The sequence below is a fragment of the Myodes glareolus genome, chromosome 1 (assembly GCF_982192425.1).
Source record: "Myodes glareolus chromosome 1, mMyoGla1.1, whole genome shotgun sequence".
NCBI lineage: Eukaryota > Metazoa > Chordata > Mammalia > Rodentia > Cricetidae > Myodes > Myodes glareolus.
The window spans coordinates 119,420,518-119,436,873 of NC_142026.1; the positions used below are offsets into that span (position 1 = coordinate 119,420,518).

Genomic DNA, 16,356 nt, shown 5'->3' on the forward strand with positions numbered 1-16,356 from the left:
TTTCCAACAGAGTTGTTTCATTTTACCAAAGTTCCTGAGACTGTCATTCTCCTACCCTCTTCCTTTCTCTATTTATCCTCTTTCCTATTTCCTTGCTCCTCCTCCCCTTTCCCACTCAAGTTTTATCCCCATCTAAAAATTTCAAAATATAGAATACTGTGAAGCATCTAAATCACTTTTTCATTTGTTGATCATCTGCTTTTCAAGCACTTAGCCCATTTTCTACTTTTTCATGATCACAAAATGATTTTTTTTCATTTTCTTTACCTTTAATTTATATTTGCATCTTCAGTCATTGGTGAAGCATATGGTTTGCACACCCTTGTCAGGGTAAACCCACACAATAGTTTAAAGCAGTAGAAGAGCTGTTAACATCTTTATGAAGAAAATGTACTCAGAAAATCTTCTGGTGTGGATCAGCTGTCAATGCTGAGATGGAGGCTGCTTTCCACTCTGCTATATTTCCCATCTCCTTCTGTTGGGCTTCCTATTCTGAAACTTTCAAATCTTTTCTAAGCATTTATTCATGCTCTTAGACTTAAATTTGATCCAGTTTTGATTATCAAACTATGCTTGAGCTCTTTCTAGAAGTTAATAACTCCATGTGAGACCCTTGATGGCCTCCTAAAGCTTCACCATAATGAAGGAAATAAGTCTTCTTCCTTTTCTTTGGACTTTTGAATGCACAGTAAATATTAGCTGCCATAATCTAGAGAAAATAACAACATTAATTCTAAAACACATGCTTTAAGACAAACAGGCAGAAATAGCAAGCTGCATCTCTTGGCAGTGGGGCCACTATTCAGAATCCTGGACAAGGCTGTTTGATCCAGTACATGGTGTTAACCTTCACAATTTAAGTATCTTTTAAAAGAGCTTAGCTTCTTTAAAGAGAAAGCAAATTTAACTGATAATCTATTTCATATTTATTTATACTTTGAGATATATTAACATAAATGAATGAATGAATGAATGAATGAATGAAATTTATGCCCTGGCAATTCTGGAGCATACATGGCAGCCCGTATGTGGTGATATTGTTGAATTTGTCCATATTGGGTTTCATAATCTAAGTTGATGAGGATAACTGACCAGTTTTCTTCCTCAAGAGGGCACCAGACCTCATAACAGATAGTTGTGAGTCACCATGTGGTTGCTGGGAATTGGACTCAGGACCTTTGGAAGAGCAGGCAGTGCTCTTAACCACATAGCGTGAGTGAAATTTTCCCTAATGTTGTCTTCATTTTTCCGGCCATCCAGACTCAAATAATCAACAGAAACTATAATAACTAAAACACTGTTTGGCTACTGACTCAGGTGTATTGCTAGCTAACTCTTATATCTTAACCCTTTTCTACTAGTCTATGAATTACCATGAGGTTGTGGCTTACCAGTAAAGCTGTGGCACCTTTCTCCTCTGGCAGCTACAAGCTGTCTCTCTGACTCTGGTGCAATAGAATTATCTGTATTATGTCAACCATATTTTAAACAAATGCTGATTGGCCAGATAGGAAGTATAGGCAGGTCAATGAGACAGGCAGTAGAGGCAAGGTGATGAGAGCAGGAGAATTCTAGAAAGGAGGAAGACCATTTCCCCCAAGTCCTGTCTCAAACACCAAAGAAGGATAATGTGACCTGTCCCGCCAAAAAAGGTACCGAGCCGTGTGGCTAACATAGATCAGAATAATAGGTTAATATAAGCTACAAGAGCTAATAAGAAGCCTGAGCTAATGGGCCAATTAGTTTATAACTTATGTAGACTCTCTGAGTGGTTTATTTGAGGCTTACCAGCTGTGGGAACTGGACAGGACAAAAACCCCAACAAGTCCACTCCTCATGTTACAGAATGGAACCCAACATGGGGCAACTGCATCCATATAAAACCTGAGACAGCTTAAAAAGTAATTCTAGAAGAAAATGACAGCATTGTACATGGTTTCTTGGTGCAGCAATTTCTCGGGTCTGCTCTGCTTGCTATAGGCAAGTAAGCACTCTCATCTAAGAGAGGCTTCCTGACTCAGCATGAGCTGTAAAGCCTTGAAACTCTTTACGAGGTCCTGTCAAGAAACACTTACATAGTGTTGATGAAAAGCTGACTGCATGAGAGCTATGTAACATGGAAACAGCACATTTTCTGATGCAATCTGGATTCAGAGATTACAATACATTATTGTGAATATTTAAAGACGCAGACTCCAGGCAAAGAAGAATGGGTTATTGGTGAACAGGAAGAAAACAAAGTGTGCTCATGGAGTGGCCGAGATGGGGTAATGAGTCATAGCTCTCTGGCACAGCTGTCCAGCAGAGCCATGGAACTGTTGAGGGTAAAAGGTCAGAGATCTTGGTCTGTTGGACTGTCTGTGGCTGACCTGGTGGACACTATTGTAAACAATAAAAAGAAAGTGCATTCTGTATCAATTCTAGCAAAGGGATGTTATGGTTTAGATAATGAAGTGTCCTTAAGTTTGCCGTGAATCCTGGGAACCAGTGGAGTATCTAAAGTCATCAAAACCACAGCAGGAGAAGACACAATGACTGAGACACTCCAAAACAGTGGATCTTCAATCCACAATCTCCAGCAACAGCTGAAACTCTGATGCCCGAGTGCGGTCACCTCAAGGGGGAAGCTTATTTAATTTTGCCAGCACACATAGTTTTGGCAACTTCCACAACTTGGTATTTCACAAACAGCCTTTATAGTAGATGATGTCGTAGTTAGTTTTATAACTTGAATCCTTGAGAAATTAGAGAATGGGAAAGGATCTGATTTCTTTGGGAGTTTTGACACACATATATTGTTGTTTAGAGCTGTCACTTGAAATTGCACGTAATAACTTCAGCACACCTAGCACTTTAGAGATGTTCTGAAATACGTGCATGCCTTAAAAAAGATTCTCAGTGGACACTCATTCTGAGCATGGTAAGCTGAAGGTAGGATGGGCACAGAACCCGTGGCAGATGTGCATTCAGAGACTCCTAGCTTCACGGATCTATTTGCTTCTTCTGCCACATCCCATTGATGGTAATGGCAAAGCGTTTTATTTTCCTTCTTCAAGTTCACTTACATTAGAAAGGATTTTAGTATGCATTTAAATTGGTTAAATGGAATTCTAAATATATGAAAAATAATATATGATTTAATTTCTAATGATACTCCCTTTCTGAAAATTTCTAGAATAACCTCTTCTTGGCTAAAAGATCTCAAATGTATCTTCAAACTATATTAGTAGGAAAAGAGAGATGCGTGTTTCTGTGGCCATAGGTAATGAGTAACAGCCAAGCAGTATAATTTGAAAGCAAAATGTGAGGTTCATAAAAAAACATTGTTCTTAAAAGAGAGAGGCCTTGGTCGTCTGTATCCGAGCGAGCCTTAGTCACCCGAGAAGAAACAGTTGTGACTGTGCCTTGGTGATGATTAGTCAGTCAGTATTAACATGTGGAGAGACAGCACGGTGGCTGCTGTGACACACAGGGGACAACTCCTATATAGTGAGCTCCTTATTTGTAGAGTTCTGACATTGACTGGCCAAAGTAGGCACTATCTCTCTTCATTACAGAGGAGGAAACTGAACTTTGGTGTCTAAGATTGCTGGGTTCTAAGGAGTGTTACTTACTTGTACAACCTCTACTTTTATAGGTATCAACAAGGCTGTGGGGAAGCCTAGGGGCCTAAAAGCCAAGTTGTCACAAGACACTAACTAAAGTTGAGGCTTGGGATACTATGAAAGAATTACTTTTATTTTTATGTGGGAGTTTTTATTGTTTTTGTCTTTTAAACAAGGTCTTTATGTAGTCCTAGCTGTTTTGAAGCTTACTACTATAGACCAGGTTGGCCTCCAGCTCACATAGATCTGCCTGCCTCTGCCTCCCAAATTCATGGATTAAAGGCATGCACCACCACACCTGGCCATATTTTTTTTAAAGTACGTTTTACAAAGATTGATTAGCCTTACCCCCAAAGACTCAGCAAATAGAAGAGGTGGTATGTGCCAAAGATGGTGTTTGTTTATTTAGTCGTTCAGCTAGTGTTTATTAGGAGCTTCTCACAAAGGAAACACTATTGGTGAACATGCTCAGATTAGGGACAAGCCCTGGTACTTATGGATTAGCTGGGGGACACAATAGCAAAACAGCACATGAATGCAAGTATGCTAAGTACAGTGAAATCCAGAGGTTTTGGAATCCAGGCTGCTCAGAGAGAGGAGCTCAGGGGTTTGTGAGGTAGAAAGGAGTCATGACACTGACAAGCTAATGTTGAGGAAGTAGAAAAATAACATGCTGAGGAAGACTTCCTCCAGACTTAACTGGGTTAAACCTTGGCCATACAGGCTAAGGATGTAGCTCAGGTGTTTGCCTGATATGCACAGTGCCCTGGGTTTGGTCCCAGAACCATAAAAGTTGGGGTTGTTGAGGAGGTGAGCATTAGCTCTTTGTAGATTATTTTGTTGTTTATACTGACCTTTTATATGAGATAGGAAGGTAAAGTTGAAACAACAATTTCTTATGTGTTTTAGTGTTTTCTACTAGGTGATAACTAATTAGGAATTCAGAAATTCCTAAAATAGAATTTCTTTTCTCTTCATTTGTTTTTGGTTTATTTTTGTTAGTTGTTGCAGCAGGGACACTTATTGGTTCCCAGCTGCTAAGTCCCAAAATAATTACACAAAAACTATATTATTTGCAATACTGTTTGACCAATAGCTTAAGCATATTTCTGGTTAACTCTTATATCCCAGACTAGCCCATCACCATTAATCTGTGCATCACCACAATGTCGTGGCCTACCAGCAGTTTCAGCATATCTGTCTCTGGTAAGCTACAAGGCTTCTCTCTGCCTCCTTTCTCCCAACATTCAGTTTAGTTTCCCTGCCTACCTCTGTTCTACCCTCTCAGGCCAAGCCAGTTTCTTTATTAACCAGTGGTACTTACAGCATACAGAGGGGAATCCCACATCAGTTGGTTGATTGGTTTTTTGAGACAGGGTTTCTCTGTGTAACCGCTCTGGCTATCTTGGAACTCACTTTGTAGACAAAACTCAGAGATCTTTACTACCACTGCCTCCCGAGTGCTGGGAGTGAAGGCGTTTGCTGCCACCACCTGGCTCTTCATTTGTTTTTGAGACTAGTCTCTAACTCTCAGCAATTATCCAGCCTGAGTCTCATATGTGCTGGCTACGATACCCAGCAACAATTTTTGTTTTGTTTTGTTCTGTTTGTGGAGATCTAACCCAGGGTCTGATGCTAGGCCAGGCCTCCACCATTGGGCTTCATCTGGAACTTAATTTCTAAAAGCTAATAACTCTCTTGAACAATAAACCAGCTGCAGGATGTTATAACAGCGAACTGCCAAGAACTGTGTTGATTATAAGGAATGCCAATACAACAGATATTTACTGAGCACTCACTGTTACTCCAGGTATTTTGTTAGAGTTTGATCTCAACCTCAAAAGGCCATAGTACAGAAGCCTTTGTTCGCACATGCCTCCATGTAAGTCAGGTGGCGCCATCACCACCACCTCATCTTGATTTGGTGGTTAATAATCACAGCGCATCTGTCTGGTAACTTTCATTTTCTCCACATGTTTTAATGTTTTAGATGATGTTGACTTGATTAACCTATAAATTCTGTCAGTCTGAAAACCTGGGGCAGTGTACAGTGGTTGCGTATTTCTCACCTGAGGAACAAGCACAGGCAGTGCAGTAGTGCTCACTTCCCAGGTACTACCTACCATCCGATAAGTTTCAATCCTACATCATTAGAAAGCCTGATTTTTTTAACCTTATTATGTTCTGAAATTCAAGCTTTCATGAAAAACTAGTGAAAGATTTATTTCCTCATTTAAAAAAAAAAGCTGTATTAAGTAAAATGTTTTTTCTTGCCATCTGACAAGGAGGGGGCAACTCTCATTTTTTCCAAAATCATGCAGTACCTCATGGTTTTTATTGGGCCTTGGATTAAAATGTTTTTGATACTGTAAGGTATATTTTTCACTTTCTGGTTTACATTGTTTTCCTTAAATATAAAAAATAATGAACAAAATAAATTTTGACTCAAAAAAGATTGACTGTGAACATTAATCAATTATAACCAATCATTTTACAATGAAAATAAACATTTATAAATAATAATTTGGGGAATTTGGGAATTTCCACAAACTGCTTCCTGCTGCCTGTTGAGGAAAGTATTTTTAGGATGTATGGAGACTTTTCATAGGGTCTTGTTTCATCAAACCACATTAGCCTTGAAGGTATCCACACATTTTCATCTTCTATGGAAACAAAACAGAATCTCTTTTCCAAACTAACATATTCTTACACTCAAATCTTGAAGTCAAGATACCTTTAAAATACATATTTTAGTTTTACTTAGCAACCCCCCCCCAAGCAAATGTCTCTCTGCAGTTAGCTCATTAACAGTAAAAATTTAAAGAAAACCCTATAATATGGATAATCCAGATTCTGTGTATTTTCCATTTTCACATGGCTTATTTTTTTACTCTATTACTTTTTAATATTTTTTATCTTTACATAAAGTATATATGACTATCTGTACTCTGTTATTTTACTTTTACTGTCTCTTTAATGATTTTGGTTTTTTTTAAACTATTTCTTCTTATAAATGTTTATACTTGTTTTCCTCTCTTTCCCATGCCTACATACATTTTTTTAAATGTCCGATTTAGGGCTCTTTTATGTCGGAATCTGTCCTATTGTGTATCTGAAATTCTTTCTGACCAGGAGCACTTTTTAAAAGGGTAAGCAGTGTGATCACAATGGCCCTGAATGCTGGCTCTCCCCATCTCAGCCTTTCAATATGGCAGAGGTACATTTACTGCCAGCTCTGAGACTGCTGGGTGGGAGATACTCACTACCTCAACTCTTTTTTTTTTTTTTTTTTTTTTTGGTCTGAGTAAAAGCTAAATCTGCCATGCAGCAGCATACTGCACAGCCTAGAAATATCTCTGTGTATGGCAGTAGAATTCTGCCATGTTCTCCTGCCTCTGCATGCTTAGCAGACCCAATCTGGCTGCTTACTCAGGCAAGGGTGCTGAGGGGTAGGCACGCTTTCAGTTACTTTCCTCCTGAACCCGAAGGGACATTCACGCACCTGAAGTGAGTGACAGTCCATATGGGATAGCCCCAAACATTTAGGCACCATTTGTAAACAGAGACTGCTTTCATTTTATGGTTGCCCAGACCAGAATAATTACAGGGAATTTATACTAAGTACAATATTGTTTGACCAATATCTTCGGCATATTCCTAGCTTGCTCTTACATCTTAAATTAACCCATTTCTATTAGTCTATGTATCACCACAAGGCTGTGGTTTTTAGGTTAGACTCTGGCATCTTTCTCCTTTGGCAGTTACATGGGGTCTGCCTGACTCTGCATTCTTTCTCCCTGCATTCAGGTTAGTTTTCATACTACCCTGCCATATGTCAAAGCAGATTCTTTACTAACCAATCAAAATAAAATATATTCTAACATACAGAGGAAATCCCACATCAGCTATCCTAAATGAACTGTATAATGACAATTATTACAACAACTGGATGGGTAAACTGGGGTGAAACACCATGTGGTGTCCGGAGAGTGAGGCCACATCTTGAAAAATGGGTACTTAGGACCTGATCTTGAAGTTTACCCTAGAGTCTTGCAAAGTCAAGTTCCTATGCTGACTTTAACTCACTTTTTTGGTTTACAACAAATATTTCCAAGGATTAAATATTAAATCAATGACCTTAGACATTAAAGTAAAACTGGCAATGCAATTTACCATTAGGCAAAAGATGTTCATAAAGTTTGGGAAATCAAGTCAATTATTAATATTTACCAAAAACTACTAAATGAAAATCATAACTCACCAAACAGAGCTGTATTTTTCAAGCCTTTTACAGTGTATATTTTATTTTTTGTTTTTAATGAGCTATACACTTTTCTCTGCTCCCCTCCTTCCCTCCCCTCTCCCCTTGTATCCTCTTCCATGATCTCTATGCTCCCAATTTACTCAGGAGATCCTGTCTTTCTAAGGCCAACATATAACAATAGAAATTATATAGATGAAGAGACTTTCTGATTTATGTTTATATTTATCTACATTATTTTTCCTTATACTTTTCCTCCCTCCAAAGTCTCTCAATTATCCCTTCTGCTCTCATTTAAATTCTGGACCTTCCTGAAATTTTATTGTTGTTATATTTTGTCTTTGTGTGTATGTAAGTGTGTATCCTAAAACTTTTTCATTTAATAAATGATTTTCTTTTAGAACTTAGATAGGAAAAACTGGAGAAATTAGGAGAAAAATTTGAGAAAGGGATAAAAACTCAGCCTCTGTTAACTAAAACACAATCAATTCACCCCTAAAAATACTTTTAGCTGTTTTTCTGATAAAGCAAATCTCTCATTCAAAAAGAAAGCAAATTTGTATTGGTCTAAGGCTTAATGTCTGAAATCTTCTATTCTGTAGTAGAAGAAAGACAGAAGACAGAAAAGAGGAGAAGAAAGATGAAGAGGAGGAAGATAGGGGAGAAGGGGGAAATCATTTTGGAGCTAGAAATTAGTGTAGTGGTAAGAAGTATTTAGTGTGCATGAGGCTTTGAATTCAAATGAGAGGTGGGGGATAGAGAGAAAGAACAGAAATTTACATTTCAGAGTGGTAGTCATATATTTATTATTCTATTCTCTTTCCAATTTTACAACCTGTGTAACAGGGAAATTCTATCCTTGGCATACTTACCTGATTTTTTTTGAAGGGGGGGAAGTCCCTCAAAGAATTTGAAGGAAAAAAATTAGTTGATGTTCAGAAATGAAATATAGAAACATTGGAACCCATAGGAAGAAATGAACAATGAGGTCAAAGAAAAGAACCTAAGAGTTTTATGACTCAAACTAATTAGAAATTAGTTCCATGTGGAAATAAATTATTTTGTAATTTCCTCTGGTCCCCTTTATGACCCATATTATGACCCATATTAATATTTTTAATTGAAGGTTTTCTTCATTTTCTAAAAATCACATCTTGGAAAGTGTATGAATAATCCTACAGGGATTAACAAATAAGCACCATGGAAACCAGGGAAACCCACACTAATCTCCACCTTTGGCTTTATACATATACACTTCCAAACTTCCTGAACTCTTCCTGCATCTCCCATGTTATAATTTCTTTTATCCTAGGAAATTTACCTCACCTGCTCTTTTCCTTTTATTGATATCTCTGAATAAGGTATAAAATACGAAATCAAAGAAAGCAATAGAAACTTCTGTGTTGTGGGAGGCTGCTTGCTCATTTCCAGACTGTCCAGACTCCCAAAATAACCACTCAGAAACTATATTATTTAAGTCACTATGTGGCCTATTAGTTCCAGCTTCTTATTAGATAGCTCTTACATCCTAAAGTAACCCATCTCCATTAATCTGCTCATTTGCACATGGCTCTGGCTTACTGGATAAAGTTCCACTCCCAGCATCTGTCTCTGGCAGGGTTACATGTGTCTCTTGACTACACTTTCTCTCTCCATGCATTCAGTTTAGTTTTCCCCACCTAGCTCTGTTATACCCTGCTATAGGTTCAAAGCAGTTTTTTAACTCATTAACCAATAAAAGCATATATACTTCCCATCATGTCCCCTTTTCTGTTTAAGGAGTGTTTTAACTTTAACATAGTAAAATTACACGTAAAAACAGGTATCAAAAAAGAATTACAGTTAAAATATTTATATCTACTTTACCTTTCATCATAATTAAGAAAAATTATAACTATTATAACTATAATTATGGATTCTTCGTCAACGTCAATGACTCCAGAAGGATAAAATATTACCTAAGTAAACAGGAAGTGCATTGTAATTAACTTCCAAAACTCTAGAATTGACAGAGACATCTTGCTGCCTGGACAGTCACTCAAAGTTCTTCTGTATCAATGAAGCATCCATCTTCAGGCTACAGGCCCATAGTATCCAGCAGACTTTTCCACAAAGCAGGAAATTTGAAGACTATTCTGCCTTGTAATGGCAAAGTTCATCAGTTGCTTTATCATGCTTTAGCAGAATATCTGGCTGACTTTCACGTAGCAGGAACCCAGAAGGACCACCTCACCTTTAGGCAAGGTCAGCAGTCATTTCTCTGTGGGTCCTGCCTGCATGTACAGTTCATATATCATAGCATCAAGCAGTCCTTGCCCAAATGGCTATCAAACTCCATAAGAAGCCTCTTTGATGTTTATCTTCCTCTTGAACTAATAGGTTCTGCCAGGAGCAGATGTGTCTCATTGTCATAAAAAGTCCTAAGTTCTTGAACATTTTAAATGCCATATTCTGAAGGCCTCTGAAAGATACTGAAATATATCTCTACATATCGAGAAACCATACTAATATGATTACAAGCTTGACTATTATAGATGATTATCTATTAACCTATATTTCTTAATTATACATTACATTTTTAAATGAACTTCACAATCACAATACCTTAATCAAGAGCATACCTATGCATATAACAAAACTGACCCAAAATATATACCAATGCAAAATATCCATCTTTATAGCATATTCCCCTAAATATAAACAAACATATATAAAAAATCATTTAGGGAATTTGGGCGCAGTTCTCTCCAAACTGCTTCCTGCTTTTTGTTGGGTGACGTAATTTTTTCAGGGATGTTTATGGTGACCTTTCAGGGGATCTTGGTCCATAAAACCACATTAGTCTGAAAAGAATCTATAAGTTTTCATCTTCTGTGAAAACAAAAGAACCTCTTTTTCAAACCAACATATCCTTAGACCCATATTTTGAAGTCAAGATACCTTTAAAATACATATGTTTCTTTAGCTTAGCAGCCTGTACAATAAAATGTCTCTCTATACTTCACTCCTTCACAGTTAAAATTTCAAAGAAAACACAATAATATACATAATCCAGATTCTCTGTGTATCATCTTTATGGGGCTTATCTCTTTTTATTCTCTTCTGTGTTAATATTTATTTTATTATCTTTACTCCTTTAATATATTACTGTCTGTACTCTGTCTCTTTAAAATCTTTGCTGTATTTTATTTTTATAATCTATTTACTTTTTTATAACTCTCTATATTCTTTTTCTTTGCTTTCCCAAGCCTACATACATTTTTAAAACAGTGTCTCATTTAGAGGTCTTTTAAGGCTGAATCTGTCTTATAATGTATTTGAAATCCGTTTCTGTCCAGGCACACTTCTTAAAATGCTTAACAGCAACTAAGGCTGCTTTGTCTTTTGGCTCTGCCCAGTCCATCATGGCTGAGATATGTTTGTGGTTGCTGAGAGCCAGACACATTGCCCCATTTTCAAGCAAACAGCGGGTCTGTGTTGCGACTAAGCAAGTTGTAGCATTCTGCTTACAGACCCCATTTAAATGCCCCATCACCTGAAAGAGTCAGGGTTCATGCTAGCAGCATGGCTCAGGAAGCCACCTTTTAAAAACCACACTTTTTTTTCTACCACTGAATCAGGAAGCCCTCTCTTAAAGGAGTCATTTCTCTGCTTGCCACCAGCAAACAGAGCAAGAAGGTGCATTAAACTCTGCTATTTTTGTGTCTAGAATTCCTTTTCAAGCTTTCTTGGGTTTCATATGGAGTTAACTGGCACACATTGTAATGCCAATTTGTTCTGGGAAGCTGCTTGTTCATTTCCTGTATGTCCAGACTCCAGAAATAACCACTCATAAAATATATAGTATTTAAATCACTGCTTGGCCTATTAGTTCTAGCTTCTTATTTGCTAGCTCTTACCGCCTAAACTAACCATCTCCACTAATCTGTGCACTGCTAAGTGGCTGTGGCTTACCACCAGAAAAAATTTCATCCCCAGCATCTCTGTCTCTGTCTCTGGTGGGGCTACATGGTGTCTCTTGACACCACCATCTTTCTCCCAGCATTCAGTTTAGTTTTCCCTGCCTAGGTCTGTAACAGGAGGGGTAGCTTGTTGGGGTTTCTGTCCTGCCCAGTCCCCACAGCTGTTTCGTGCTAATGAAAATCACACAGAGGTCTCCATAAGTTATAAACTGAATGGCCTATTAGCTTAGGCTTTGTATTAGCTCTTACAACTTATATACCCATTATCCTTATCTATGTTAGCCACATGCCTCAGTACCTTTTTTAACAGGGCAGGTCACATCCTGCTTCTTCCATGATCTGGGCAGGACTGCAGAAAGAGTTTCCTTCTTCCAGAATACTCCTGTTCTCATTGCCCCATCTCTACTTCCTGTCTGATTGTATCACCTATACATCCTGCCTGGCTAATGGCCAATCAGCATTATTTAAAACATGATTGACAGAATACAGACAATTCTCCCACACCATAGCTCTATTCTGCCCTGCTATAGGCTCAAAGCTGTTCTTTATTCATTAACTAATAAAAGTACACATACAGAAGAACTTCCCACATTACCTCTGCCTACCAACATCCTGAATGGGTTGCTGAATTTTCTAGTTCACCCGCTTTTTCTGAGTCAGCATAGTTCTTTTTTCACAGCTCAGGAGAATATAATTGAACAGACAAATGTAGTGAGAACACCCACCTATCCTTTTGAGCAGGTTTCTGTGACAAAGCCAAGTCAACTGGGTCCCTTATACAAAACAATCAGTAGAGCAGCCTCATCTCCATGCCCAAAACTATCCTGGATATTGAGGGAACAGGATGTTCACTGTGACCCTTACCTTCTGATTTTGGCTCCTTTGCCTCTGTTTCAAAATCAATTTTATGTTATCAAGAGTTTAATGATATTGTACAAAATCAGAATGAGAGTATCAACAAATCCTTTACAAAGCAAAAGTTTGCTTTTGCCATTCATAAAATTAATTGAATTACTTCTTATTACTTATAGTTTCAAATTTGGATTGAAGATTTAGAAAGATAATCCAAGACATTAAAATGTTTTGTTTTGTAATTTATCTTTAAATAAGGTAGACTCTTAAAGTGAAAAAAATATAGAAAAGATGAAATTGCAAACCTATTTCTCACCCATATTAAAACCACACATCAAAATATTTCCAGAAACAACTCCTCTCATTTCCCTTTTCACTCATTGACAATCCTGAATAAAGTTACTTTGTGAACTTCTATCCTATTAGGGTTGTTTTGATTGTTGGAGAAGTCATATAACACATATCTCACTGTGACTGTCACTTTAAGTTATGCTTTTGTTATTCATGCTTACTGTTAGGTTCCGTCAACTCATTTGTCTTTTTTTCTATATAATGTTCCCATGTATCAAGATGCCACATTGTGTGTATCCATTACACTATTGATGACACTTGAATTGTTTGTAAAATTGAACTTTCATGAAAAATGATGATAGAGACATTATTAATGTCATCTCATGCAAATAATAGCCTCACAGAAATGGAGGAAATATCATATTTAATAGCCACTACTGTCAAGGTAAGGAACATCTGAATATACGAAAATCTTGGACAGCGGCAAGATAGAATTTTCAAAGCCGAAGTAATAAGAAACGATGTTCAATAACGACTAATCAAAAAGAAGATGTGAATTACACCTGTAATGAGATACTGCTTTGCACTGCTCAGAATGATAGAAGACAGAAAATCATGTCAAACTTGTTTAAGGATGCTGCAAACATCACAGATGGTCTGTGAGTTGGTGTAACAGCTAACTTACAGGTGATTTCTTAATAGAAATGGAAAGAAAAAATGTGCATTCTACATTCCAGCAAATTATCAAATGAGGTTAATTTTCATAATCTATTCAGCAAGAAGGTACAGAAATATATTCATAATGCTGATATTCATTCTGTAGGATATTTCAGCTGTTTGCAAAATTCTTCACTGCTATAATTTCAGTCTGTCACAAATGTCATAAGTCGATCTTCTACCTTTGAAATGTGTGTTGAAAAGCTATGTTATTCATGATATGCCTTTCCCAGTTAATCCATCTGTTCTCCTTCACTGAACATTTTTGTTTTCAATAATGTTAGAAACTCAATCTACCCAGCTTCCCTCCAAGTTAATATCTATAAGTATAATTGAGTAGTTGTTTTTAAAGGAAATATAAAAATGTTTGTTAGTATGTGTGAGCATTCTTGGCCTTAGTAACATGGAAGTACAGATTAGAGTCACAGTACGGTCATGTTGAGAGGAGTTATACACTGTAATGCCTTTTTTGGCAAGTATGTGGGAAAGCTGGTGGTTAGAAAGGATGCCTTCCTTCCTGCCTTTCCTTCATTCTAGAACTGTCTTTGCAGCAAAAGGCTGAGGTATCCTCAAAAGAAATGGCAATAGGGAGGCATCCAAGACTACAAATCAAATTCTCTGAAATTCAAGTTGGAGAAAATCGGTGGAACAAAGTAAGTGTTAAATGAAGCACAGAAAACATCTGAATGTGGTACCCACCCCATGGTAAGCTCCAGGAACTGTCAGGCAAAGTGACTACTGAACTAACCCCAGAATCAAAGCAAGGTTTCTACAACCCACACTGCTAGGCAGAGTCTCTCCTATCTATGAACATCTACTCTCTGAAGTCAGAGAAACAATTGCTAAAGAAACAAAGCTGGGAAACTGGTAGCTGGGACCTTAGTTCTCTTTTCATATCTTTCAAGATGGTGGGTGAAAAAGCCGAGAAGCCTGATACAACAAAGAAACCTGCAGGTAAGAAGGCTGGTGGTGATGCGGCTGCCACTAGTATCCCTGAAACTGATATGGCCGTAAAGGGGAAGCCTCACTGCAGCTGAAATCCTGTACTGGTTAATATAATCGACAGGTACTCCCAATCTGTATTCCAGAAACGCCTTGTACAAAAGAAAATACTCAGCTGCCTAAACCAAGGTTGAAAAGAAGAAAAGGAAGGTCCTTGCTACTGTCACAAAGCCAGTTCGTGGTGACAAAAATGGTTGTACCTGGGTGGTTAAGCTTCAAAAAATGCCCAGGTGTTATCCTACCAAAGATGTGCCTCGGTAGCTGCTGGGGCAGGGCAAAAAGCCCTTCGTCAGCATGTGAGACGGTTTCATGCCAGCATCACTCTTAGGACCATCCTGGAGAACCTCACTGGATGCCACAGGGACAAGAGAGTGGTTTTTCTGAGGCAGCTGGGCAGTGGTTTACTGTTTAGTTAGGAACTCTTGTCCTCAATAGAGTTCCTCTGAGGAGAACACACCAAAAATTTTTCATCGCCACCTCAACAAAAGTTTATATTAGCAGGATTAAAGTCGCCAAACACCTGACTGATGATTACTTCAAGAAGAAGCAGCTGCACACGCCCAGGCATCAGGAAGGTGAGATCTTCGACACAGAGAAGGAGAAATACAAAATTACAAAGCAGTACAAAACTGATCAGAAAACTGTGCACTGACAGATTTTGCCAAAGATCAAAGCAGCTCCTTAGCTCCAGGGCTCCCTGCAGCCTCGGTTCTTGTTGACGAATGGGATGTATCATCATAAACTTGCTTTCTAAATTGCTAAAAATCTAATTAAACAGCTTTATATGCTAAAACAAAACAACAACAACAACAACAACAAAAAATCTGGGACTCCCACAGCCAGGTTGATTTCCCATACAAAGTAGATAAATCCATCTTACTAGGTTTATTAACTTTTGCTCAAAACTAGTATAACCTTTCAAAGCACATACTCATCACACAAACATGCACACATGCATGCGTACGCTGCGCTCTCTCTCTTCCTCTTTCTCTCTCTCTCTCTCTCTCTCTCTCTCTCTCTCTCTCTCTCACACACACACACACACACACACACACACACATGCCGCAGGCAGGTGGGTCCTAATTAAAAGATGTGTCTGGGTAGGTTTAAGAAGGCTATGTGCTATTGAATTCCAACCTTCTGTCATTTAATGAGCTCAAAACTGAGGAGAAAATAAAATGCTCAGTGGTCACCTGGGGCTCCAGGGAAGACATAAATGAGTGGAGCATAAAGAATTTGGGGGACTATGCATAATACTGCGTCCTAGTTTAATTTCTGTTACAATGGTAAGATATCCAAATAGGAAGCAATTTCAATAAAAAAGGAATTATTTTGTCTGACAATTGTTACAGGTCATCAATATTTTCTGTCCCAATTGCACACTTGTTGAAGCTCAGAATATATAAAGTGTAGATGTCACTGAAAACTATAGAAAGTAACTAATCACAATGTGCTGTTGTGAGGTCACTGATTGCAATCCATACAGAGTCCTGTATGTGGAATCTTTAAATGTGTTAGGGTAGAAAGTGTGTCAGCATCCACTGTGTGTCATTCTAATTATTGTTGTGAATGTAAAGATGCCCTAAAAATAAAAGATTAAAATAACTAATTAGGCCATTTCCAGAAAATCAATTCTTAGTGATTCAGTTGATCAAGCAAATTCATC

At 37.9% G+C, this 16,356-nt stretch overlaps 1 pseudogene; it reads left to right on the forward strand.

Annotated features, from left to right (window-relative positions):
• Window positions 1-14,587: 14,587 nt before the first annotated feature.
• Window positions 14,588-15,444, forward strand: LOC125394576 (large ribosomal subunit protein eL6 pseudogene; annotated as a pseudogene).
• Window positions 15,445-16,356: the final 912 nt, after the last annotated feature.